The following is a 26,082-nucleotide window of genomic DNA, read 5'->3' as shown; positions in this document are numbered from 1 at the left end:
TGCGTGAGTTCACAGCCCCGCCCACTCAACGCGCGGGTCATGGTTCCGCCCACCGTGAGAGAGGTCGGGGCCCCGCCCACACAGCCCCTGAGCCCAGCAATGTGAGAGAATAAAGAGAGAAGGTGCTGGGAACAGTCAGACTGAGAGCTCAGGCAGTGTGTGTGGGGGGACAGAGAGAGAGAGAATGGAGCTGAGGGAAGATCATTGTCATTGGCCTGACATTCAGGGCCACGGGCCTTTACCTGCTGCTGAGGGCAGTGCAGCTGAAAGATTGAGTGACAATACACAGCACTGTTTCCTGACACAACATGTTAATGCAGTAACTGGGGAAAACCAGAGATTGGATCTGGTGTTTAGTAGTGAGCCTGACCTGGGATCAGGCCTCCGTGTGGGGAACATCTGGGCAACACTGATCACATTATACCGTCCCGATTGGCCGGGAGAACCAAAGGGACTGAGACCCTGCGACACGGACAGCATTTCAGGGCAAACTTCTCCAAACTGGCAGAGGATTGTAACAGGTAAATTGGTCAACCCTCCTCGGTGGTGATGTGACCGATGTTGGATATCAATGGAAAAGTTTTAGAAACAAGTTTAAAAATGTGGTAAACAAACGTAGTCAAAATTAAAAGATAGAAATGTGGTAAGAAAAAGCCGAGGTGGCCGACTGGCTCTGTACAAAGATGTAAACAGAAATGTTTCCATAAATTAAATAATTTAACCCTCAAATAAATAGGGTGAATACAAGGAACAATGAAAGAAAACGAAGGCTGCTATTTGATCAGGAAAAAGTCTCTGGGAATAAAAGGATTGTAGACAACTGGCCGTCATGGGCTGAGCTTTTTCAGTTATGTGGAGAGTCCGAGAACTATCAAAGTCTGTATTGAGCCACTGAAGGGTGTTCAAGGACAGGTTACACAGGACTCACTGAGTATGGTGGGAATATTAGTGATTACTGTGCATCAGTCTTCACCCTTTAACATGATCCCAATTATTAGAATTTATTAATAATAATAGTTTTATCAGTAACATTAACATAGATAAACATATTGTTTTAGAAAACATTCAGAACTTAAAAATAGATAGAGCAGCCGGGCCGGAGGATATCCATCCAAGTGTCCTCCAGGAGAAGGGACATGTGCTGTGTGAGCCCCTCCGGGAGATGGGACATGTACTGTGCGAGGGTCCTCCGGGAGATGGGACATGTGCTGTGTGAGCCCCTCCGGGAGATGGACATGTGCTGTGCGAGGGTCCTCCGGGACATGTGCTGTGTGAGGGTGCTCCGGGAGATGGGACATGTGCTGTGTGAGCCCCTCCGGGAGATGGGACATGTGCTATGTGAGAGTCCTCCGGGAGATGGACATGTGCTGTGTGAGGGTCCTCCGGGAGATGGGAACGTGCTGTGTGAGGGTCCTCCGGGAGATGGACATGTGCTGTGTGAGGGTCCTCCGGGAGATGGACATGTACTGTGTGAGGGTCCTCCGGAAGATGGGACATGTGCTGTGAGAGTCCTCCGGGAGATGGACATGTGCTGTATGAGGGTCCTCCGGGAGATGGATATGTGCTGCGTGAGGGTCCTCCGGGAGATGGACATGTGCTGTGTGAGGGTCCTCCGGTAGATGGGACATGTGCTGTGAGAGTCCTCCGGGAGATGGACATGTGCTGTGTGAGGGTCCTCCGGGAGATGGACATGTGCTGTGTGAGGGTCCTCCGGGAGATGGACATGTGCTGTGTGAGGGTCCTCCGGGAGATGGACATGTGCTGTGCGAGGGTCCTCCGGGACATGTGCTGTGTGAGGGTGCTCCGGGAGATGGGACATGTGCTGTGTGAGCCCCTCCGGGAGATGGGACATGTGCTATGTGAGAGTCCTCCGGGAGATGGACATGTGCTGTGTGAGGGTCCTCCGGGAGATGGGAACGTGCTGTGTGAGGGTCCTCCGGGAGATGGACATGTGCTGTGTGAGGGTCCTCCGGGAGATGGACATGTGCTGTGTGAGGGTCCTCCGGAAGATGGGACATGTGCTGTGAGAGTCCTCCGGGAGATGGACATGTGCTGTATGAGGGTCCTCCGGGAGATGGATATGTGCTGCGTGAGGGTCCTCCGGGAGATGGACATGTGCTGTGTGAGGGTCCTCCGGTAGATGGGACATGTGCTGTGAGAGTCGTCCGGGAGATGGACATGTGCTGTGTGAGGGTCCTCCGGGAGATGGACATGTGCTGTGTGAGGGTCCTCCGGGAGATGGACATGTGCTGTGTGAGGGTCCTCCGGGAGATGGACATGTGCTGTGTGAGGGTCCTCCGGAAGATGGGACATGTGCTGTGAGAGTCCTCCGGGAGATGGACATGTGCTGTGTGAGGGTCCTCCGGGAGATGGATATGTGCTGTGTGAGGGTCCTCCGGGAGATGGACATGTGCTGTGTGAGGGTCCTCCGCGAGATGGACATGTGCTGTGTGAGGGTCCTCCGGGAGATGGACATGTGCTGTGTGAGCCCCTTCGGGAGATGGGACATGTGCTGTGTGAGGATCCTCCGGGAGATGGACATGTGCTGTGTGAGGGTCCTCCGGGAGATGGACATGTGCTGTGTGAGGGTCCTCCGGGAGATGGACATGTGCTGTTTGAGCCCCCTCGGGAGATGGGACATGTGCTGTGTGAGGGTCCTCTGGGCGATGGGACTTGTGTTGTGCGAGCCCCTGGCATGTATGTTTAATAGCTCACTCTGAAATAGTTCCTACAGATTGGAAGGAGGCTAATGAAGTCCCCATTTTAATAAAAATGTGACAAGGCAGACCCGGGTAACCAGAGGCCCATCAGATTAATATCAGTAATAGGTAAGATGATTGAAAGAATCATAAGGGATGCAATATCTAAATACTTGGATAGGGAGGGACATATTAGGGACACCACAACCCATTATAAAGAGTTCTTGTCTCACAACTCCAATTATATTTTTTGAAGAAGGTACAGTGTACCACACAAGAGGCTTCTCTATAAGATCGGAGCCTCTGGTACTGATAATATATTGAGCTGGATACAGAACTGGCTGCAGGATGCAGGTAAAGAGCAGTTGTAGATGGATTTGGATCTGTTTGGAGACCGGTCACCAGTGGTGTCCTGCAGGGATCAGTTTTGGGACCGTTGTTTTTCACTATTTTTATTTATGATCTGGATTTTGGGGTTGGGGGCACAATTTGCAAATTTTGAAATGATACCAAGATCTGTGCGAGTGCTCGAACTGTAGAAGAGGCTCGTCTGATTCAGGCAGATCTTAATGTGTTGGGACACTGGCCTCATGACTGGAAAATGATGTATAACTTCGATAAGTTCAGTGTTATGCATATGGGCAGGGCAAATGCTCAACATTCATACACCCTCCAGGGAAAGGCATTAAAGATAGTGGAGATAGAAAGAGATTTAGACATTCTAGTGAATACATCCTTAAAGGTACACGAGCAATGCAGTGTAGTGACAGTTAGAGCAAATAGGGTGTTGGGGTGTATCCATAGGACAATTGAGTAAAAGACGAGGAGTACTGTTTTGTCCGAGTACAAGACCTTAGTCAGGCCACACTTGGAATACTGTGTCCAGTTTTGGTCTCCTCACATGGTGGGTGATATTGAGGTTCTGGAAAGGGTCACTAGACTAATTCCAAGTCTAAAGCATCTTAGTTATCAAGACAGGTTAAAAGAGTTGGGACTCTTTATCATAGAGCAGCGTAGACTTGGGGCGATATGATTGCGGTTTATAAGATAATGAAGGTGAAAGAGAGTGTTCCAGCTGACCGTTTATTTCAATTAAGTAGGTTAGACAGGACCAGGGACACAAATTTCAGTTGTACAGGCCTAGATCTAGGTTAGACATCAGGAGGTGGTTCTTTTCCCAGAGAACAGTAGACCTCTGGAACAAGCTGCCCTCTCATGTGGTGGATGCAGACTCACTGAATTCCTTCAAGTAAAAGCTGGATTTGTTTCTGGCTGCGGCGGAGATTAACACTTACAGAAGGTAGGTACTGCAGGGAGTTTCATGGCACGAGTGCTCTCCTGGAATAGTTTCGATCACTTAGATGGCTTGGAGAGGAATTTCATTGATTTTGTTTTCCCAAATTGTCCGAGGTGTTTTTTTAAATCTGTATTTTTGCCTCTCCCAGGAGATGACATGGACTCGGGTGGAGTGGAGTGTATACGCTGTGATATATCGCAATTGTGTGGGACAGGCTTGATGGACCAGATTGTCTTTACCTGTCCGTCATTTATCGTATGTATTAAAACGTTTCCCCTCCACTGTCCTGTCGAACACGACCAGAGCAGGTACAGCACTGATTAGATTCAGAGTAAAGCTCCCTCTAGACTTTCTCGTCAAACAATCCCAGAGCAGGTACAGCACGGCTTAGATACAGAATAAATCTCAGGCTCTGAATTAGAGCCCACAGGCCCCGTGCTGACAGGCCCGGGTGAGCGGGGTCACTGGCCGCCATCTTGCACATGGCAGGATCAGGGTACATCTTGGTTTGGGGACAGAGAGTGGGCGGGGCTTCAGTATCTCTGTTCCCAACTGGGTGCCAGTGCCCGGGAGATGGAGCATCCTGGGCAACACATTTTTAATCATCATAGAAACAGAGACTGGTTACAACATGGAAGGAGGCCATTTGGCCCGTCGAGCCCATGCCGGCTATCTGCAAGAGGTTTCACTAATCCCACTCTCGCTACTCTATCCAGACCCCTCATGATTTTGAACACCTCTGTCAAATCCCCTCTCAATCTTCTCTGTTCTGAGAACAACCCCAACCTCTCCAGACTATCCACGTAACTGAAGTCCCTCATCCGTGGAATATTTCTGCACGCTCTCAAAAGGCCTTTGTATACTTACTAAAATGCGGAAGCCAGAATTGCTCCAGCTCAGTCAACAATCTCCCCGCTGGAGTGGAACTAAACTACAGAACCAGTGGGAACCTGTCCAACCTTCATCGTCTCGAGGCCAGGTCCAAGACCACCCCAATCTCTGTCGTTGAGCTTCCGTACGCGGACAATACTTGCGTCTGCGAACACACAGAGGCTGAACTCCAAGCCATAGTCAACGTATTTACTGAGCCGTACTAAAGCATGGGAATTTACACTAAACATCTGAAAGTCTGAGGTCCTCCACCAGCCTGTCCTCGCCGCACAGCACTCCCTCCACTCACCCCCCGCAGTCATCAAGATCCATGGCACGGCCCTGGACAACGTGGACCATATCCCATACCTCGGGAACCTCTTATCAACAAGACCAGACATTGACGACAAGATTCAACACCGCTTCCAGTGCAGCCTTCGGCCTCTTGAGGAAAAGAGTGTTTGAGGACCACGCCCTCAAATCTACCACTAAGCTCATGGTCTACAGGGCTGTAGTAATACCCACCCTCAGAGACATGAACTATGTACAGTTGACACCTCAAGTTTCTGGAGAAATAACACCAACGAGGTCTCCGCAAGATCCTACAAATTCCCTGGGAGGACAGACACACCAATGTTGGCGTCGGCGGCCAGGCCAACATCCCCAGCATAGAAGCACGGACCACATTTGATTAGCTCTGCTGGGCAGGCCACATTTTTCGCATGCCAGACACGAGACTCCCAAAGCAAGCACTCTACTCAGAACTTCTTCACAGCAAACGAGCCAAAGGTGTGGCAGAGGAAACGTTACAGGGACACCCTCAAAGCCTCCCTGATAAAGTACAACATCCCCACCGACACCTGGGAGTCCCTGGCTAAAGACTGCCCTAAGTGGAGGAAGAACATCCGGGAGGGCGCTGAGCACCTCGAGTCTCATCGCTGAGAGCATGCAGAAATCAACCGCAGGCATCAGAAAGAACATGCGGCAAACCTGTTCCACCCACCCCTTCCCTCAACGACAATCTGTCCCACCTGTGACAGGGACTGTGGCTTCGTATTGGACTGTTCAGCCACCCAAGGACTCATTTTTAGAGTGGAAGCAAGTCTTCCTCGATCCGAGGGACTGCCTATGATGATGATGATGACCCAGAATTGGACACAATACTCCAGTTGAGGCCGAATCAGAGTTTTACGTGGGTTCAACATAATATCCACACTTCTGTACTCGATACCTCTATTCATGAAGCCTAGGGTCCTGTAAATCTTTGTAACCACTTTCTCAACCTGTGCTGCCACCTTCAGTGATTGGTGCACATATACTCCTGGGTCTCTCTGTTCACGCACCCCTTTACAATTGTACCCTTTAGTTTATATTTCCTCTCCTCTTTCTTCCTCCCAAAATGTATCACTTTTAAACTTTTCTACGTTAAGTTTCATCTGCCAAATGTCTGCCCATTCCACCAGCCTGTCAGACTTTCTGAAGTCTATCACTACCTCCTCACTGTTCACTGTACTTCCAAGTTTTGTGTGAGCTGTAGATTTGGAAATTGTGCCCTGTACATCCAAGTCTAGGTCATTAATATAGATCAAAAAAAGCAGTGGCCCCAATACCGACCCCTGGGGAACACCACTTCCTCCAGTCTGAAAAACAATGTTCACCACTACTCTGTGTGTGTCACTTAGCCACTTTTATATCCATGCTGCCACTGTCCCCGTTATTCCATGGGCTACGATTTTGCTGGTATTGGTAACACGCCCGGGATCACTAAACACAAAACCCAGTCTGTTAATCACTTTCAGCTACTGGACTTAGCATGTGTCTCACAGCATCTCTTCTACCTTCAATATGTGAATAGAGCATCACGCCTGTAAACCTGGTTTAAGTTAATATCCACTCAGCAAATCTATTTAAGAAAAGCCTGTCAGCCAATGAGACACTGTTAAGGTGCCAGTGTGCTGCTGACTTAATTGGCATTTTGCCTGTAATGAACTCCGTATTTTGGTCTCCGTATTTAAGGAAGGATATACTTGTATGGGAGGCAGTTCAGAGAAGGTTCACGAGGTTGATTCCGGAGATGAGGGGATTTACTTATGAAGATATCTTGAGTAAGTTGGGCCTAAACACATTGGAGTTCAGAAGAATGAGAGGTGATTTTATCGAAATATAAGATAATGAGGGGATTCAACAAGGTGGATGCAGAGAGGATATTTCCACTTACACGGGAAACTAAAACTAGGGGACATAGTCTTAGAATAAGCGGCCACCCAATTAAAACTGAGAGGAGGAATTTATTCTCTGAGGGTTGTAAATCTGTGGAATTCTCTGCCCCGGAGAGCTGTGGAGGCTGGGTCTTCGAATATATTTAAGGCGGAAATAGACAGATCTTTGAGCGATAAGTGAGTAAAGGATTATGGGGAGCGGGCAGGATGTGGAACTGAGTCCATGATCAGATCAGCCATGATCTTATTGAATGGCGGAGCAGGCCTGAGTGTTCAAATGACCTACTCCAGCCCCTATTTATTATGTTCTAACTGAACATTTCTCCCAGTGTAACCTTGTCTGTAATGAAATATGTGTCATTTAATTAGCCTCAGGTCCTTGCTCATGTCTGCTGCAGATTCCAGAGTTGATTCCGGAGATGAGGGGATTGACTTATGGTTGAGTAGGTTGGACTAAACATATTGGAGTTCAAAAGAATGAGGTGATCTTACTGTGGCCCTGAAGGTCAGTGTCCAGGCTGAAATTCTGATCCCCCTGTAAGATCCTCCCCACAGAATGTCCTTTCTCAGCTCCAGCCAGGTGATGCTAAACACTCAGGTGAGAAAGACAAAAATCCACAGCAATGTGTTGAAAGCAACACTAATTTATATGTCTATATCACAAATATTAAACTCCAGTCGATTTCAGGAGTTATTACCATCAGTGTTACAGGAGTTATAAACCCCAACTGTCAGAATGAACACGATTCAGTCCGGGATGTGAATAACAGCAGAATCCAACCCCTGCAGTCACTTGTGAACTCGCTGATGTCTCAGCAGGTTGCCTGACAGAGTGAATCCCTTGCCACATTCAGAGCAGGTGAACGGCCTCTCCCCAGTGTGAACTCGCTGGTGTGTCAGCAGGTTGGATGATGTAGTGAATCCCTTCCCACAGTCGGAGCAGGTGAATGGCCTCTCCCCAGTGTGAACTCGCTGGTGTATCAGCAGGTCGGATGATGTAGTGAATCCCTTCCCACAGTCGGAGCAGCTGAACGGTCTCTCCCCAGTGTGAACTCATCGATGTGTTTCCAGCTGGGACGGGTAGTTGAATCGTTTCCCACAATCCCCACATTTACACAGTTTCTCCCCAGTGTGACTGCACTTGTGTCTCTCCAGGTTGGACGATTGACTGAAGCCTTGTCCACACACAGAGCACGTGTACCATTTCTCCCCACTGTGAACGGTGCCTTCTGCTTCCATGGTCAACAGCTGATGATATTCCAGTCCCGATGTACCGAGTGACCGTCAGATCTTGAGGTGATGTTTGGTTTGAGCTTCCAGTCTACAAATCCTCCCCTTTTAACACCCTGTAAAGTGAATTTCAAACAGGAAAAAGGGAGTGTGAGAGAACCCACAAAAACACAAAGGCAGGTTGTGAAATTGAGCTTAATGAATCTGGTCACTTGTGGGGCCGGCACTAGAAACAAGTGACGATGAAAGCTGCCGGATTGTCGTAATAACACATCTGGGTCACTGCTGTCCTTCAGGGAAGGGAACCCACCTCCCTCGACAGGCCCACATGGGAAATTGTTGTTCCCACTGGACCCAGAATTACTGGGGGTGATACCCAGCAGCTTCTCCCCCTCTCCATCCATCTCAAACTGGTGTAACAAACAGACCCACCCAGGAGGCCAGTGAGTAACTTCCACATCCAGTGCCCACCTGATACAGAGCGGCTGGGAACTGCTGGGCCTGCTGTATAAATGAAAGTTGTTGTATTCCTGGTGTGGGGGAGGTGCTGCCCCCGGGGGTTGCTGGTGCTGGGCCCGGTGGCTCTGACTCGGGGACCGAGAGCCGCACTCGGTGTTGCCCGGGGACCGGGTGCCGCGCTCGGTGTTGACCGGGGACCGAGAGCCGCACTCGGTGTTGCCCGGGGACCGAGAGCCGCACTCGGTGTTGCCCGGGGACCGAGAGCCACACTCGGTGTCGCCCGGGGACTGAGAGCCACACTCGGTGTTGCCCGGGGACTGAGAGCCACACTCGGTGTTGCCCGGGGACCGAGAGCCGCACTCGGTGTTGCCCGGGGACCGAGAGCCGCACTCGGTGTTGCCCGGGGACCGAGAGCCGCACTCGGTGTTGCCCGGGGACCGAGAGCCACATTCGGTGTTGCCCGGGGCCCCGAGAGCCGCACTCGGTGTTGCCCGGGGACTGAGAGCCGCACTCGGTGTTGCCCGGGGACCGAGAGCCGCACTCGGTGTTGCCCGGGGACCGAGAACCGCACTCGGTGTTGCCCGGCGACCGAGAGCCACACTCGGTGTCGCCCGGGGACTGAGAGCCACACTCGGTGTTGCCCGGGGACTGAGAGCCACACTCGGTGTTGCCCGTGGACTGAGAGCCGCACTCGGTGTTGCCCGGGGACTGAGAGCCACACTCGGTGTTGCCCGGGAACTGAGAGCCACATTCGGTGTTGCCCGGTGACTGAGAGCCACACTCGGTGTTGCCCGGGGACCGAGAGCCGCACTCGGTGTTGCCCGGGGACTGAGAGCCACACTCGGTGTTGCCCGGGGACTGAGAGCCACACTCGGTGTTGCCCGGGGACTGAGAGCCACACTCGGTGTTGCCCGGGGACCGAGAGCCACACTCGGTATTACCCGGGGACTGAGAGCCACACTCGGTTAAAAAGGAGGCAGACAAAACGCAGGAAACTATAGCCCAGTTAGCCTAACATCTGTGGTTGGGAAAATGTTGAAGAGTTCATTCTTAAAGAAGCATTACAATGACATTTTGAAAAACATAATTCGGTCAGGCAGTGTCAGCATGGATTTATGAAATGGAAGTTAAGTTTGACAAATTTGCTGGAACTGTTTCAGCATGTAACGAACATAGAAACATAGAAAAATAGGTGCAAAAGGCCATTCGGCCCTTCGAGCCTGCACCACCATTCAATATCATGGCTGATCATTCCTTCAGTACCCCTTTCCTGCTTTCTCTCCATACCTCTTGATCCCCTTAACCATAAGAGCCATATCTAACTCCCTCTTGAATATATCCAGTGAACTGGCCTCAACAACTCTCTGCGGCAGGGAATTCCACAGGTTAACAACTCTCTTGAGTGAAGAAGTTTCTCCTCATCTCAGTCCTAAATGGCCTACCCCTTATCCTAAATGCAATGATTATTTTCATTTTTGGTGTTATTCAAAACAGGTGGAAATACACAGCAAATCAAAACTTAAAAAAATTAGAAGAAAATATGCAATAGTAGCCAACTAAATCAGTTCTCGATTAGGCAATGGCATACGTCATCAAACTCCTTCGCTGCTTGTACCATGTTGAAAAAAATTCTGAAATGAAATATTTTTGTCCTCAAATATCAGTCTATTTTTAAACAGTTTGCGAAAGTTATAATTTTATCTCATCTCAAAATCACTAATCCATCATTCAGACCAGGCCTGGACATTTGGAAGAAATGCATTTTTTCTATTTTTGTCTTGTACAATACCAAACATTCAGGAATTCATTTTTCACATTTGTTCGGTCATTTTCTCCACAACACTGTCAGAGGTGCTTTCGATGAATTATGTTCCACTTCACATCATGGGCCAGGGTGGATAAAGTGGGTGTGGTGTATTTGGACTTCCAGAAGGCATTTGACAAGGTGCCACATAAAAGGTTACTGCACAAGATAAAAGTTCACGGGACTGGGGGTAATATATTAGCATGGATAGAGGATTAGCTAACTAACAGACAACAGAGAGTCTGGGTAAATGGATCATTCTCGGGTTGGCAATCAGTAATGAGTGGGGTGCCGCAGGGATCAGTGCTGGGACCTCAACTATTTACAATCTATATTAACGACTTGGAAGAAGGGACCGAGGGGCCACTGTACAGCAAAATTCTAAAAGGACAAAGGGTGTTAAAAAAACAAGCCTGAAGGCTTTGTGTCTTAATGCAAGGAGTATCCATAATAAGGTGGATGAATTAACTGTGCAAATAGATGTTAACAGATATGATGTGATTGGGATTACAGAGACGTGGCTCCAGGATGATCAGGGCTGGGAACTCAACATCCATGGGTATGCAACATTCAGGAAGGATAGAATAAAAGGAAAAGGAGGTGGGGTAGCATTGCCGGTTAAAGAGGAGATTAATGCAACAGTTATGAAGGTCATCAGCTTGGATGATGTGGAATCTATATGGGTAGAGCTGCAGAACACCAAAAGGCAAAAAACTTTAGTGGGTGTTATGTACAGACCTCCAAACAGTAGTAATGATGTTGGGGAGGGCATCAAACAGGAAATTAGGGGTGCATGCAATAAAGGTGCAGCAGTTATAATGGGTGACTTTAATATGCACATAGATTGGGCGAGTCAAACTGCAAGAAATACGGTGGAGGAAGATTTCCTGGAGTGCAGAAGGGATGGTTTTCTAGACCAATATGTCAAGGAACCAACTAGGGGGGAGGCCATCTTAGACTGGATGTTGTGTAATGAGAGAGGATTAATTAGGAATCTCGTTGTGCGAGGCCCCTTGGGGAAGAGTGACCATAATATGGTGGAATTCTGCATTGGGATGGAGAATGAAACCGTTAATTTAGAGACCATGGTCCAGAACTTAAAGAAGGGTAACTTTGAAGGTATGAGGCGTGAATTGGCTTGGATAGATTGGCGAATGATACTTAAGGGGTTGACTGTGGATGGACAATGGCAGACATTTAGAGACCGCATGGATGAACTTCAACAATTGTACATTCCTGTCTGGCGGAAAAAGAAAAAAAGGGAAGGTGGCTCAACCGTGGCTATCAAGGGAAATCAGGGATAGTATTAAAGCCAAGGAAGTGGCATACAAATTGGCCAGAAATAGCAGCGAACCCGGGGACTGGGAGAAATTTAGAACTCAGCAGAGGAGGACAAAGGGTTTGATTAGGGCAGGGAAAATGAAGTACGAGAAGAAGCTTGCAGGGAACAATAAGGCGGATTGCAAAAGTTTCTATAGATATGTAAAGAGATAAAGGTTAGTAGAGATAAAGGTTAGTAAAGACAAACGTAGGTCCCCTGCAGTCAGAATCAGGGGAAGTCATAACGGGGAACAAAGAAATGTCACACCAATTGAACAAGTACTTTGGTTCGGTATTCATGAAGGAGGACACAAACAGTCTTCCGGATATAAAAGGGGTCAGAGGGTCTAGTAAGAAGGAGGAACTGAGGGAAATCCTTATTAGTCGGGAAATTGTGTTGGAGAAATTGATGGGATTGAAGGCCGATAAATCCCCAGGGCCTGATGGACTGCATCCCAGAGTACTTAAGGAGGTGGCCCTGGAAATAGCGGATGCATTGACAGTCATTTTCCAACATTCCATAGACTCTGGATCAGTGGAGGGTCGCCAATGTAACACCACTTTTTAAAAAAGGAGGGAGAGAGAAAACAGTGAATTATAGAATGGTCAGCCTGACATCAGTAGTGGGTAAAATGATGGAATCAATTATTAAGGATGTCATAGCAGCGCATTTGGAAAGAGGTGACATGATAAGTCCAAGTCAGCATGGATTTGTGAAAGGGAAATCATGCTTGACAAATCTTCTGGAATTTTTTGAGGATGTTTCCAGTAGAGTGGACAAGGGAGAACCAGTTGATGTGGTATATTTGGACTTTCAGAAGGGTTTCGACAAGGTCCCACACAAGAGATTAATGTGCAAAGGTAAAGCACATGGGATTGGGGATAGTGTGCTGACATGGATTGAGAACTGGTTGTCAGACAGGAAGCAAAGAGTAGGAGTAAATGGGTACATTTCAGAATGGTAGGCAGTGACTAGTGGGGTACTGCAAGGTTCTGTGCTGGGGCCCTAGCTGTTTACACTGTACATTAATGATTTAGAGGGGATTAAATGTAGTATCTCCAAATTTGCGGATGACACTAAGTTGGGTGGCAGTGTGAGCTGCGAGGAGGATGCTATGAGGCTGCAGAGCAACTTGGATAGGTTTGGTGAGTGGGCAAATGCATGGCAGATGAAGTATAATGTGGATAAATGTGAGGTTATCCACTTTGTTGTTAAAAACAGAGAGACAGACTATTATATGAATGGTGACAGATTAGGAAAAGGGGAGGTGCAACGAGACCCGAGTGTCATGGTACATCAGTCATTGAAGGTTGGCATGCAGGTACAGCAGGCGGTTAAGAAAGCAAATGGCATGTTGGCCTTCATAGCAAGGGGATTTGAGTACAGGGGCAAAGAGGTGTTGCTACAGTTGTACAGGGCCTTGGTGAGGCCACACCTGGAGTATTGTGTGCAGTTTTGGTCTCCTAACTTGAGGAAGGACATTCTTGCTATTGAGGGAGTGCAGCGAAGGTTCACCAGACTGATTCCCTGGATGGTGGGACTGACCTATTAAGAAAGACTGGATCAACTGGGCTTGTATTCACTGGAGTTCAGAAGAATGAGAGGGGACCTCATAGAAATGTTTAAAATTCTGATGGGTTTAGACAGGTTAGATGCAGGAAGATTGTTCCCAATGGTGGGGATGTCCAGAACCAGGGGTCACAGTCTAAGGATAAGGGGTAAGCCATTTAGGACTGAGATGAGGAGAAACTTCTTCACCCAGAGAGTGGTGAACCTGTGGAATTCTCTCCCACAGAAAGTTATTGAGGCCAGTTCACTAAATATATTCAAAAAGGAGTTAGATGAAGTCCTTACTACTAGGGGAATCAAGGGGTTTGGCGAGAAAGCAGGAATGGGGTACTGAAGTTGCATGTTCAGCCATGAACGCATTGAATGGTGATGCTGGCTAGAAGGGCCGAATGGCCTACTCCTGCACCTATTTTCTTTGTTTCTATGTAAGTAGCCAAGTTTGCTAATGATACAAAGATGGGAGGAAAAGCAATGTGTGAGGAGGACACAAAAAATCTGCCAAAGGACACAGATAGGCTCATTAAGTGGGCAATAATTTGGCAGATGGAGTATAATGTTGGAAAGTGTGAAGTGATGCACTATGGCTGAAAAAAAATCAAAGATCAAGTTATTATTTGAATGGAGAAAGATTGCAAAGTGCTGCAGTCCAACGGGACTTGGGGGTACTTGTGCATGAAACACAAAAGGTTAGAATGCAGGTACAGCACGTGATCAGGAAGGCCAATGCAATCTTTTCCTTTATTGCAAAGGGGCTGGAGTATAAAAGCAGGGAGGTCTTGCTACATTTACACAGGGTATTGGTGAGGCCACACCTGGAATACTGCGTGCAGTTTTGGTTTCCATATTTATGAAAGGATATACTTGCTTTGGAGGAAGTTGAGAGAGGGTTCACTAGGTTGATTCCAGAGATGAGGGGCTTGACTTATGAGAAAATGTTGAGGAGGTTGGGCCTCTACTCATTGAATTCAGAAGAATGAATGAAAGGTGATTTCTCGAAACGTATAAGATTATGAGGGGGCTTGACAACGTAGTCGCAGAGAGGATGTTTTCACTGATAGGGGAGACTAGAACTAGGGGGCATAAACTTAGAATAAGGGCCCCCCCCATTTAAAACTGAGAGGAGGAGGAATTTTTTTCTCTCAGAGGGTTGTAAACCTGTGGAATTCGCTGCCTCAGAGAGCTGTAGAAGCTGGGACATTGAATATATTTAAGACAGAGATAGACAGTGTCTTAACCGATAAGGGAAGAAGGGGTTATGGGGAGCGGGCAGGGAAGTGGTCCGGAATCCATGATCGGATCAGCCATGATCGTATTAAATGGTGGAGCAGGCTCGAGGGGCCGTATGGCCTACTCCTGATCCTACTTCTTATGTTCTTATTTTCTTATATAGTGGTGTCTGGTATGGGAGTGTGGATTTGACTCTATCTGTCCACCTCTGGTATGTGGATGAGGGTTTTACTCTGTATGTTAGTTTCTGATACGAGAGGTGGATTTTATCCTGTACCATTCAATTTCTGGTAATTGCCTGTGGGTTTCATTCTCTATCAAAAAGGGCCACATTACAACATAATTCTAAAAGGACAAAGAGTGTTAAAAAAACAAGCCTGAAGGCTCTGAGTCTCAAAGCGAGAAGCATTTGTAATAAGGTGGATGAATTAACTGCGCAGATAGCTGTTAACGGATATGATGTCATTGGGATTACAGAGACATGGCTTCAGAGTAACCAAAGCTGGGAACATAACATCCAGGGGTATTCAATATTCAGGAAGAATAGCCAGAAAGGAAAAGGAGGTGGTGTAGTGTTTATGGTTAAAGAGGAGGTTAATGCAATAGTAAGGAAGGACATTGGCTGGGATAATGTGGAATCTATATGGGTAGAGCTGCGAAACATCAAAGGGCAAAAAATGTTAGTTGGGGTTATGTACAGACCACCAAACAGTAGTAGGGAGGTTGGGGATTGCATCAAACAGGAAATTAAGGACGCGTGCAATAAGGGTACAGCAGTTATCATGGGTGACTTTAACCTACATATTGATTGGGCTAACCAAACTTGTAGCAATACTGTGGTGGAAAATTTCCTAGAGTGTATAAGGGATGGTTTTCTAGACCAATATGTCGAGGAACCTATGAGAGAGCAGGCCATCCTAGACTGGGTTTTGTGTAACGAGAGAGGATTAATGAGCAATCTGGTCTTGCATGGCTCCTTGGGGAAGAGTGACCATAATATGGTAGAATTCTTCATTAAGATGGAGAGCAACCCAGTTAACTCAGAGGCTAGGGTCCTGAACTTAAAGGAAACTTCAATGGTATGAGACGTGATTTGGATAGGATAAACTGGCGAATGATACTTAAAGGGTTGACGGTGGATAGGCAATGGCAGACATTTAAAGATCACATGGATGAATTACAACTATTGTACATCGCTGTCTAGCGTAAAAAATAAAACAGGAAAGGTGGCTCAACCGTGGCTAACAAGGGAAATTAGGGACAGTGTTAAATCCAAGGAAGAGGCATAGAAATTGGCCTGAAAAAGCAGCAAACCTGAGGACTGGGAGAAATTTAGAATTCAGCAGAGGAGGACTAAGGGTGTAATTAGGAGGGGGAAAATAGAATATGAGAGTAAGCTTGCAGGGAACATAAAAACTGACTGCAAAAGCTTCTATAGATATGTGAAGAGAAAAAGATTAGTGAAGTCTAATGTCGGCCCCTTGCAGTCAGAATCAGGCGAATTCATAATGGGGAACAAGGAAATGGCAGACCAACTGAACAAATACTTTGGTTCTGTCTTCAGTAAGGAAGACACGAATAACCTCCCAAAAATACTAGAGGACCGAGGGTCTAGCGGGAAGGAGGAACTGAGGGAAATCCTTATTAGTCAGGAAATGCTTGGAGGGAAACTGATGGGATTGAAGGCCAATAAATCCCCAGGGTCTGACAGTCTGCATCCGAGAGTAGTTAAAGAAGTGGCCCTAGAAATAATGGATGCATTGGTGGTCATTTTTCAAAATTCCATGGACTCTGGATCAGTACCTATGGATTGGAGGGTAGCTAATGTAACCCCACTTTTTAAAAAAGGAGGGAGAGAGAAAACAGGGAATTATAGACCGGTTAGCCTGACATCGGTGGTGGGGAAAATGCTGGAATCAATTATTAAAGATGTAATAGCAGAGCATTTGGAAAGCAGTGACAGGATCGGTCCAAGTCAGCATGGATTTATGAAAGGGAAATCATGCTTGACAAATCTTCTAGAGGTTTTTGAGGATGTAACTCGTAGAGTGGATAAGGGAGAACCAGTGGATTTGGTGTATTTGGAATTTCAAAAGGCTTTTGACAAGGTCCCACGCCAGAGATTAGTGTGCAAAATTAAAGCACATGGGATTGGGTGTAATGTACTGACGTGGAGGCAGAACTGGTTGGCAGACAGGACGCAAAGAGTGGGAATAAACAGATCCTTTTCAGAATGGCAGGCAGTGACTAGTGGGGTGCCACAAGGTTCAGTGCTGGGACCCCAGCTATTTACAATATATATTAATGATTTAGACGATGGAATTGAAAGTAATATCTCCAAGTTTGCAGATGACACGAAGCTGGGTGGCAGTGTGAGCTGTGAGGAGGATGCGAAGAGGCTGCAGGGTGAATTGGACAGGTTAGGTGAGTGGGCAATTGCATGGCAGATGCAGGAAAATGTGGATAAATGTGAGGTTATTCACTTTGGTGGCAAAAACAGGAAGGCAGATTACCTGAATGGTGACAGATTAGTAAAAGGGGAGGTTCAAAGATACCTGGGTGTCATGGTACATCAGTCACTGAAGGTAGGCATGCAGGTCCAGCAGGCAGTAAAGAAAGCAACTGGCATGCTGGCCTTCATAGCGAGAGGATTTGAGTGTAGGAGCAGGGAGGTGTTACTGCAGTTGTGCAGGACCTTGGTGAGACCACACCTTGAGTATGATGTGCAGTTTTGGTCTCTTAATCTGAGCAAGGACGTACTTGCTATTGAGGGAGTGCAGTGAAGGTTCACCAGACTAATTTCCGGCATGGCAGGACTGACATATGAAGAAAGACTGGATCGGCTAGGCTTACACTCACTGGAATTTAGAAGAATGAGAGGGGATCTCATAGAAACATATAAAATTATGACAGGACTGGACAGGTTAGATGCAGGAAGAATGTTCCTGATGTTGGGAAAGTCCAGAACCAGGGGTCACAGTCTAAGGATAAGGGGTAAGTCATGTCGGACTGAAATGAGGAGAAACTTTTTCACCCAGAGAGTGGTAAACCTGTGCAATTCTCTATCACAGAAAGTTGTGGAGTCCAGTTCGTTGGATATATTCAAGAGGGAGTTAGATGTGGCCCTTACGGCTAAGGGGATCAAGGGATAGGGAGAGAAAGCGGGAGTGGGGTATTGAAGTTGCATGATCAACCATGATTATATTGAATGGCGGTGCAGGCTCGAAGGGCCAAATGACCTGCTCCTGCACCTATTTTCTATGTTTCTTTCCATTCTTGGTGTGTGATGTGTATTTTGCGCTGTATCTATCCATCTGTTATGTGAATGTGAGCTCCACTCCATACCCGTCATTCTCCAGTATGTTAGTATTGTTTTACTGTGTACCACCAATTCCTGATAGAGTATTAGTTTTACTTTTTAACTGTCAATTTGTGTTATGGAGGTGAGTGTTTATGTTGACTCGGTCGGTCTCTGGTAAATGAGTCTGAGTTTTACTCTATATCTATCTGTCTCTGCTATGAGTGTGGTCCTTTCTCTGTATCTCTCCATTTCTGTTATGGGAATCTGGGTTTTATTCTGTACCTGTCACGTTCTGACATGTGATTGTGGGCCTCACTCTATAACTGCCAGTTTCTGCTTAATTGTGAGTGGACTTTCCTTTGTCCCTGTCAGTTTCTGGAATGAAAGAGAGATCTTTACCCTGTACCTGTCAATTACTGGAACGTGAGTCTGGGCATGTCACTGTATGTCACTGTATGTTAAGGGAATATGGACTGTAATATGTCAGCCTCTGATATGTGAGTGTGGGATTTATACCGTATCACTCAGTCTCTGATATGTGAGTGTGGGTTTTATACCGTATCACTCAGTCTCTGATATGTGAGTGTGGGTTTTATACCGTATCACTCAGTCTCTGATATGCAAGTGTGTGTATTTTTCTGTAACTGTCAGGTTTTGTTATGTGTTCAGGTATAATCTGTGCTTCTCAGTTTCTGCTATGTTTGACTGTACCTATTTGTTCCTGCTACTTGATTGTGTTTTAGACAGTACCTGTCAGTTCCTGCTATGTGAGTGTGGAATTTACTCTGTATCAGCTAGTCTCTAGTATGTGAACGTGAGAATTAATTTTACTTTTAACCTGTATTTCTCTGATATGTGAATAAAGATTTTGCCTTCTCTGTGTCATTTTTTCTGATGTGTGTGTGTGGGTTTTATTCTGCCCCGATCAGTTTCTGAGATGCAAGTAACAATTTTACTTACTGCCTTTCAGTTTTCCGACATGTGCACATGGGATTTACACTTTACCTGTCAATCTCTGGTATGCAAGTGGGGATTTTATTCTGTTACTGTCACTTTCATATATGTGGGTGTGTGTTGTATACTGTATCTGTCAGTCTATGCTACGGGAATGTGGGTTTTAATCTGCATCTTCTGGTATGTTCGGGGGGTTTAAATACTGAATCCGTCAGATTCTGAAACATGAATATGGCTTTTGCTCTGTACCCATCAGCTTCTGATATGCGAGTGTGGTTTATACATTCTATTGGACATTTTTTCTGATAGATGATTGTCTTTTATTCTCTACCTGCCAGTTTCTGGCAAGTGAGTGTGTGTGTTTAATGTACCTGTCAGCATGATCTGTTTCAATGGTGAAACAACATGTGATTCTACTGCTCCATGTGGCTGTAAGATTCACAATGTAACTCTGTCACTTCGGATCACTGTGGGACTGACAGCTTCTGCTGTCTGTGACAATAGGATTGAGGCCAGTTCTGAGTCTCTGCGCTCTGTGAGTGATAATCTACTTACTGTGTGTGAGAAGGAGCTGCCTGCACTGTTCCTTGTGTTCCGGGTGGAGGAAAGCTCACATTTGTTCTGGCTGGTTGAAGAATTTTGCTCTGAGAATAATAATACGAGAACATTATTAGTTCTAAGAGATGGATGCGGGGGAGAATATGAGGGAGCGACAATGTATCTCTCAACCACCAGCAACATGGTTCTGGAGAACTCAGCTCACCGAAATAATATAACTGGTCTTTAAAATATCTTCTCCCACACTCCTCTCCTGGTGCCTGCAATAGATGCACTTTGCGAAACTCCCCACATCCTCACTGACAGGTGTGTTTCCACTGCTCACTGTCCAAGAACTACAGACACGGTGAGATTGGAACTGAATCAGGAACATTCACTACTGATTTGGGGAAAGAAAGCAGCAATGATTTGAAAGAGCGAGGTGATTTACTTTCTCTGTTACCTTACATTGTCCACACACAGCCCGAGAATGGCCTCCCCCTTCCCCCACTCACATCATGTCCCGGAACTAGTTCCTGATCCACTCTGCCCCTTACACACAGCCCCCGAGGGAACTAAACCAGGAACGTTCACTCCTGGTTTGGAGAGAAAGCAGCAGATTGTAAATAGCAGATTCTGCCCATTCTGTCTCCCTTACCCTGGACACACACTGTCCACACACAGCCCGAGAATGGCCTCTCCCTTCCCCCACTCACACCACGCACTGACACTGATTCTTGGTCCACTCTGCCTCTTACACACAGCCCCCGACTCCCCCTGAACTCCCCCCGGACTCAATGCCGATCTCTGAGCCCATCTGCGGACACACTCCCAAAGCGCTGTGCTGCTTTAAGGAGGCTGCTGCTCGCTGCCTTACCCTGGGGCCGCGGTGCCTCCATTCCTGGCTGTTTTAAACCATCTTCTTCTACTCACTGAGTGAATGGCGATCACAGGCAGGGCTGGGGGAGGGGAGGGCACATGTGCTCTTCTGCTCACTGGGAATGACACAGAGGGTGGGGCTGAACCGCGCATGCGCAGCTCTCTGCAAAAATTCAATCTGTAAAAATCAAAGTGCACTTTTCCCAATTTACTTTTATCAGAATATGAGCAAAGGAACTGGGCCTGGGGGGAAAGGACAGAGAATGATTAAAGCTGCAAGCCTTGTCCCTTGGAGATGCTCAATTTGGGATCATTCCGTGCAGGGTGTTTCTCTCCATGAGCCCGTCTTCACAAAGCAATTCTGCAGAAACATCAGAGGGACGAGGGAGTGGGAGTGTTTGCTGGAACTGTGCCGGAGTTAATATCTGACAGAAACAGTCCAAGATTAGTTTAATTACAGTAAAACACTCAGTCACTGAGAGTAATACCAAAGTGGATAATCAAGGGGCTATAGTGAGGGAAGAACTTAATACAATAACGATTCATAATGAAGTAGTACTCGGTAAAATAATGGGACTAAAGGCAGACAAGTCACCTTGCCCTGATGGTTTACATCGTAGGATCTTAAGAGAAGTGGCTGCAGAGATAGTGGACACATTAGTTGTAATCTACCAAAATTCCCTGGATTCTGGGGCAGTCCCAACAGATTGGAAAACCGAAAATGTAACGCCTATATTTAAAAAAGGAGGCAGACAAAAAGCAGGAAACTAAAGATCAGTTAGCCTAACATCTGTCATTGGGAAAGTGCTGGAGACCATTATTAAGGAAGCAGTAGTGGGACATTTGGAAAAGCATGATTCAATCAAGCAGAGTCACTATGGCTTCATGAAAGGGAAATCATGTTTGACAAATTTGCTGGAGTTCTTTGAGGATATAATGAGTAGGATGGATAAGGCGGAACCAGTGGATGTGGTGTATTTAGATTCCCAGAAGGCATTTGATAAGGTGGGACATAAAAGGTTACTGCACAAGATAAAAGCTCACTGGGTTGGGAGCAGTATATTAGCATGGATAGAGGATAGGCTAACTAACAGAAAACAGAGAGTCGGGATAAATAGGTCTTTTTCTGGTTGGCAAATGGTGACTAGTGGGGTGCCGCAGGAATCGGTGCTAGGTCCTCAACTATTTAAAATCTATATTAATGACTTGGAGGAAGGGACCGAGTGTGATATAGTCAAGTTTGCTGATGATACAAAGATAGGTGGGAAAGCAAATTGAGGACAAACAAAATTTGCAAAGGGATATAGACAGGGTAAATGAGTGGGCAAAAATTTGTCACATGGAGTATAATATGGGAAAATGTGAGGTTATCCACGTTGGCAGAAATAATAGAAAAGCAAATTATAATTTAAATGGGGAAAAATTGCAAAGTGCTACAGGACAGAGAGACCTGAGGGTGTTTGTGCATAAAACACAAAAAGTCAGTCTGCAGGTTCAGGAAGTAGTCAGGAAGGTAAATGTAATGTTGGCCTTTATTGTCAGGGGGATAGAATAAAAAGCAGAGAAGTCCTGCTCCAAGTGTACAGGGTGTTGGTGAGACCACACCTGGAACACTGTGTGTTTAAGCAGAGAAGTCCTGCTCCAAGTGTACAGGGTGTTGGTGAGACCACACCTGGAACAGTGTGTGTTTAAGCAGAGAAGTCCTGCTCCAAGTGTACAGGGTGTTGGTGGGACCACACCTGGAACACTGTGTGTTTAAGCAGAGAAGTCCTGCTCCAAGTGTACAGGGAATTGGTGGGACCACACCTGGAACACTGTGTGTTTAAGCAGAGAAGTCCTGCTCCAAGTGTACAGGGTGTTGGTGAGACCACACCTGGAACACTGTGTGTTTAAGCAGAGAAGTCCTGCTCCAAGTGTACAGGGTGTTGGTGGGACCACACCTGGAACACTGTGTATTTAAGCAGAGAAGTCCTGCTCCAAGTGTACAGGGTATTGGTGGGACCACACCTGGAACACTGTGTGTTTAAGCAGAGAAGTCCTGCTCCAAGTGTACAGGGTGTTGGTGAGACCACACCTGGAACACTGTGTGTTTAAGCAGAGAAGTCCTGCTCCAAGTGTACAGGGTATTGGTGGGACCACACCTGGAATACTGTGTGTTTAAGCAGAGAAGTCCTGCTCCAAGTGTGCAGGGTATTGGTGGGACCACACCTGGAATACTGTGTGTTTAAGCAGAGAAGTCCTGCTCCAAGTGTACAGGGTATTGGTGGGACCACACCTGGAATACTGTGTGTTTAAGCAGAGAAGTCCTGCTCCAAGTGTGCAGGGTATTGGTGGGACCACACCTGGAACACTGTGTGTTTAAGCAGAGAAGTCCTGCTCCAAGTGTACAGGGTGTTGGTGAGACCACACCTGGAATACTGTGTGTTTAAGCAGAGAAGTCCTGCTCCAAGTGTACAGGGTATTGGTGGGACCACACCTGGAATACTGTGTGTTTAAGCAGAGAAGTCCTGCTCCAAGTGTGCAGGGTATTGGTGGGACCACACCTGGAACACTGTGTGTTTAAGCAGAGAAGTCCTGCTCCAAGTGTACAGGGTATTGGTGGGACCACACCTGGAACACTGTGTGTTTAAGCAGAGAAGTCCTGCTCCAAGTGTACAGGGTGTTGGTGAGACCACACCTGGAACACTGTGTGTTTAAGCAGAGAAGTCCTGCTCCAAGTGTACAGGGTATTGGTGGGACCACACCTGGAACACTGTGTGTTTAAGCAGAGAAGTCCTGCTCCAAGTGTACAGGGTATTGGTGGGACCACACCTGGAACACTGTGTGTTTAAGCAGAGAAGTCCTGCTCCAAGTGTACAGGGTGTTGGTGAGACCACACCTGGAACACTGTGTGTTTAAGCAGAGAAGTCCTGCTCCAAGTGTACAGGGTGTTGGTGAGACCACACCTGGAACACTGTGTGTTTAAGCAGAGAAGTCCTGCTCCAAGTGTACAGGGTATTGGTGGGACCACACCTGGAACACTGTGTGTTTAAGCAGAGAAGTCCTGCTCCAAGTGTGCAGGGTATTGGTGGGACCACACCTGGAATACTGTGTGTTTAAGCAGAGAAGTCCTGCTCCAAGTGTACAGGGTATTGGTGAGACCACACCTGGAACACTGTGTGTTTAAGCAGAGAAGTCCTGCTCCAAGTGTACAGGGTGTTGGTGAGACCACACCTGGAACAGTGTGTGTTTAAGCAGAGAAGTCCTGCTCCAAGTGTACAGGGTATTGGTGGGACCACACCTGGAACACTGTGTGTTTAAGCAGAGAAGTCCTGCTCCAAGTGACCAGGGTATTGGTGGGACCACACCTGGAACACTGTGTGTTTAAGCAGAGAAGTCCTGCTCCAAGTGTGCAGGGTATTGGTGGGACCACACCTGGAACACTGTGTGTTTAAGCAGAGAAGTCCTGCTCCAAGTGACCAGGGTATTGGTGGGACCACACCTGGAACACTGTGTGTTTAAGCAGAGAAGTCCTGCTCCAAGTGACCAGGGTATTGGTGGGACCACACCTGGAACACTGTGTGTTTAAGGAAGGATATACTTACACTGGAGGCTGTTCAGAGGTTGATTCCGGCGAGGAGGGGGTTCTCTGATGAGGACAGGTTGAGAAGGTTGGGACGATACACTTTGGAGATCAGAACAATGAGAGAAATCCGAGGTGTGAGAATAAAATAACTCAGCTCTTACTTTACCAAGATGGCCGCGCATGCGCTCTGCTGCTCACTGAACCAAGATGGCGGAGGACTGACCCTGCCTTCCTGTACAAAGATGGCCGCCGTTACCCGGGGCCTGTGACCGGGAGAAAGCCTCGAGGCTGCAGCCGCCGATATTCCGGTTGTTATTCCGGGCTTCCGGCGGGCACCAGGTGTTTGTGAAGCCTCCCCGGCTCCCCGCTGGTCCTTTACTCCCCTCCGCCCCGCGGAGAATGGACTGTTTGGCGGAACACATTTCACCACAGCCGCTCCGCCATTACACGCACCGCGCATGCTCCACATACCGCCAGGTCTCGCGCCTGCGCACTGAGCCCCTGTAGTCTGGGCTCGGCACATTCTCCATCGCGGGGAATGCTGGGTAAATACCCAAGACCACCTCAGTGACCGGGACAGGATTTACTGGGCCCCCATTGGCCACTGAACATGGTCATTCTGGCCCTCAGTCATTGTTCCTGCTGCTCTGTATAACCCTGTCCCTGAGCTGGACAGTAATGTTCTGTCTCAGGATTGTTTCAAACACCCTGTGTCCAATATGGGATTTCTCCATAAAAATAGACTCATTAATGTTCCCGTCCCTTCCATTCTGGGCCTTTTCTTACTCCAGATTGTTTCACTTCTCACGTAATTCATCTTTTCCCACATCAAATCCCAAACTTGTTTCATTTGAGTATCCGGCTTGTGGGTGTCTCAGACTGAACCGGCGTGTCTCACTTTACACTCATTTAACGTTCCTTTCAACCAACCCTTGAAAGAACTATCTTTCGTAAGACTGTAAATCTGTTATTTCATGTATTTAACGATTGTTGAATGTGGTTAATAGATCTTCACACATACTGCATGTGATCAACTTTGAAATGTTCTGACATTTGTAATTGCCTTTTCTAATTTTGATGGGTTAGTTGATTACAATTACTTGTTACTAACATACCTTGCAGTATTTCTTGCATCAAAATAATTGTTTAAATACTTCCTTTATCAGGTCTTTAGCTTCCCCACTGATCTCTGTTTCTTCTTGTGGGGGAATCGAGAACTAGGTGGCAAAGTCTGAGCATAAGGGGGCGCCCAATTAAAATGGAAATGAAGAGGAATTTCTTCTCTCAGAGGGTCGTGAATCTTTGAAATTCTCTACCCCAAAGAACAGTGGAGTCTGGGTCTTTGAAAATATTTAAGTTGCAGATAGCGTGCATTTTAAAGAGAGTGGAGTCAAGGTTTATGGGGAGAGGGCAGGGAAGCGGAATTGAGGCCAAAATCAGATCAGCCAAGATCTTATTGAATGGCGGGTTGGGCTGAAGGGGCCAGATGGCTACTGCTGCCCCTATTTCTTATGTTTTTAGAGTTGGTTAGGGGCTGGGCTTAGATGCAGGTTTAGTGGTTGTGGTTTGTGGTTATTTGTTCGCATTGGGATTAGTGATTGAGATACTCAATAGGATATTCGGCTTAGGATATAATGATTAACTTAGAAAGCACTATTGGCAATATAAGTGTCACTGGATGTGCCCTTTTCCATTTCAAGTTTTTAACCTCTCACAGAGACGAGTCACAAAACAGCCTCAAAATGTGTTCATTCAAAGAACCTTCTTTCCTGCGCAAGCCTCGTTTCCTTCTGTCAAAAACACATCGGAATCTCTACATTTCTCATGGAAAAATAAATTAGTGACATTAGATTTGGGTATTTTGGAACAATAACAGATGGATACAGTTGTTGCACTGGTTACATCGAATCATCAACCTGCCTGAAAAGGACTTCTGGCAATAATCTGTCACCAGGCCCCACCAGTCACCGTCTGATTCCTCCATCGTCTCTTCATTCATTACCCACCATTCCCCCTAACTGGAGCTGCTTTCACCGGCATGACCATTCTCCATACTGAGGCTATCTCATTATCAAGCAGATCATAATCACCGGCACGGACTGGTTAGTCCGAGTGGCTCATTTCTGTGTCATTCTGTAATTTTGTAGTCTC

The 26,082-nt window shown here is 46.9% G+C and overlaps 1 long non-coding RNA gene across 1 annotated transcript; it reads right to left on the bottom strand.

The window, feature by feature from the left end:
- Positions 1-7,745: 7,745 nt before the first annotated feature.
- Positions 7,746-24,319, bottom strand: LOC139256882 (uncharacterized). Its single transcript, XR_011592210.1, has 3 exons — positions 23,951-24,319; positions 19,506-19,594; positions 7,746-8,431 (listed from the first exon to the last, which is right to left on the bottom strand). It is a non-coding gene; the product is annotated as an uncharacterized lncRNA (long non-coding RNA).
- Between the last annotated feature and the right edge of the window lie 1,763 nt (positions 24,320-26,082).

This window comes from Pristiophorus japonicus, unplaced genomic scaffold (genome assembly GCF_044704955.1).
Source record: "Pristiophorus japonicus isolate sPriJap1 unplaced genomic scaffold, sPriJap1.hap1 HAP1_SCAFFOLD_79, whole genome shotgun sequence".
Classification (NCBI taxonomy): Eukaryota; Metazoa; Chordata; class Chondrichthyes; family Pristiophoridae; genus Pristiophorus; species Pristiophorus japonicus.
Note: the sequence above shows the minus strand (reverse complement) of the source record. Positions and strands in the feature narration are given on the sequence as shown.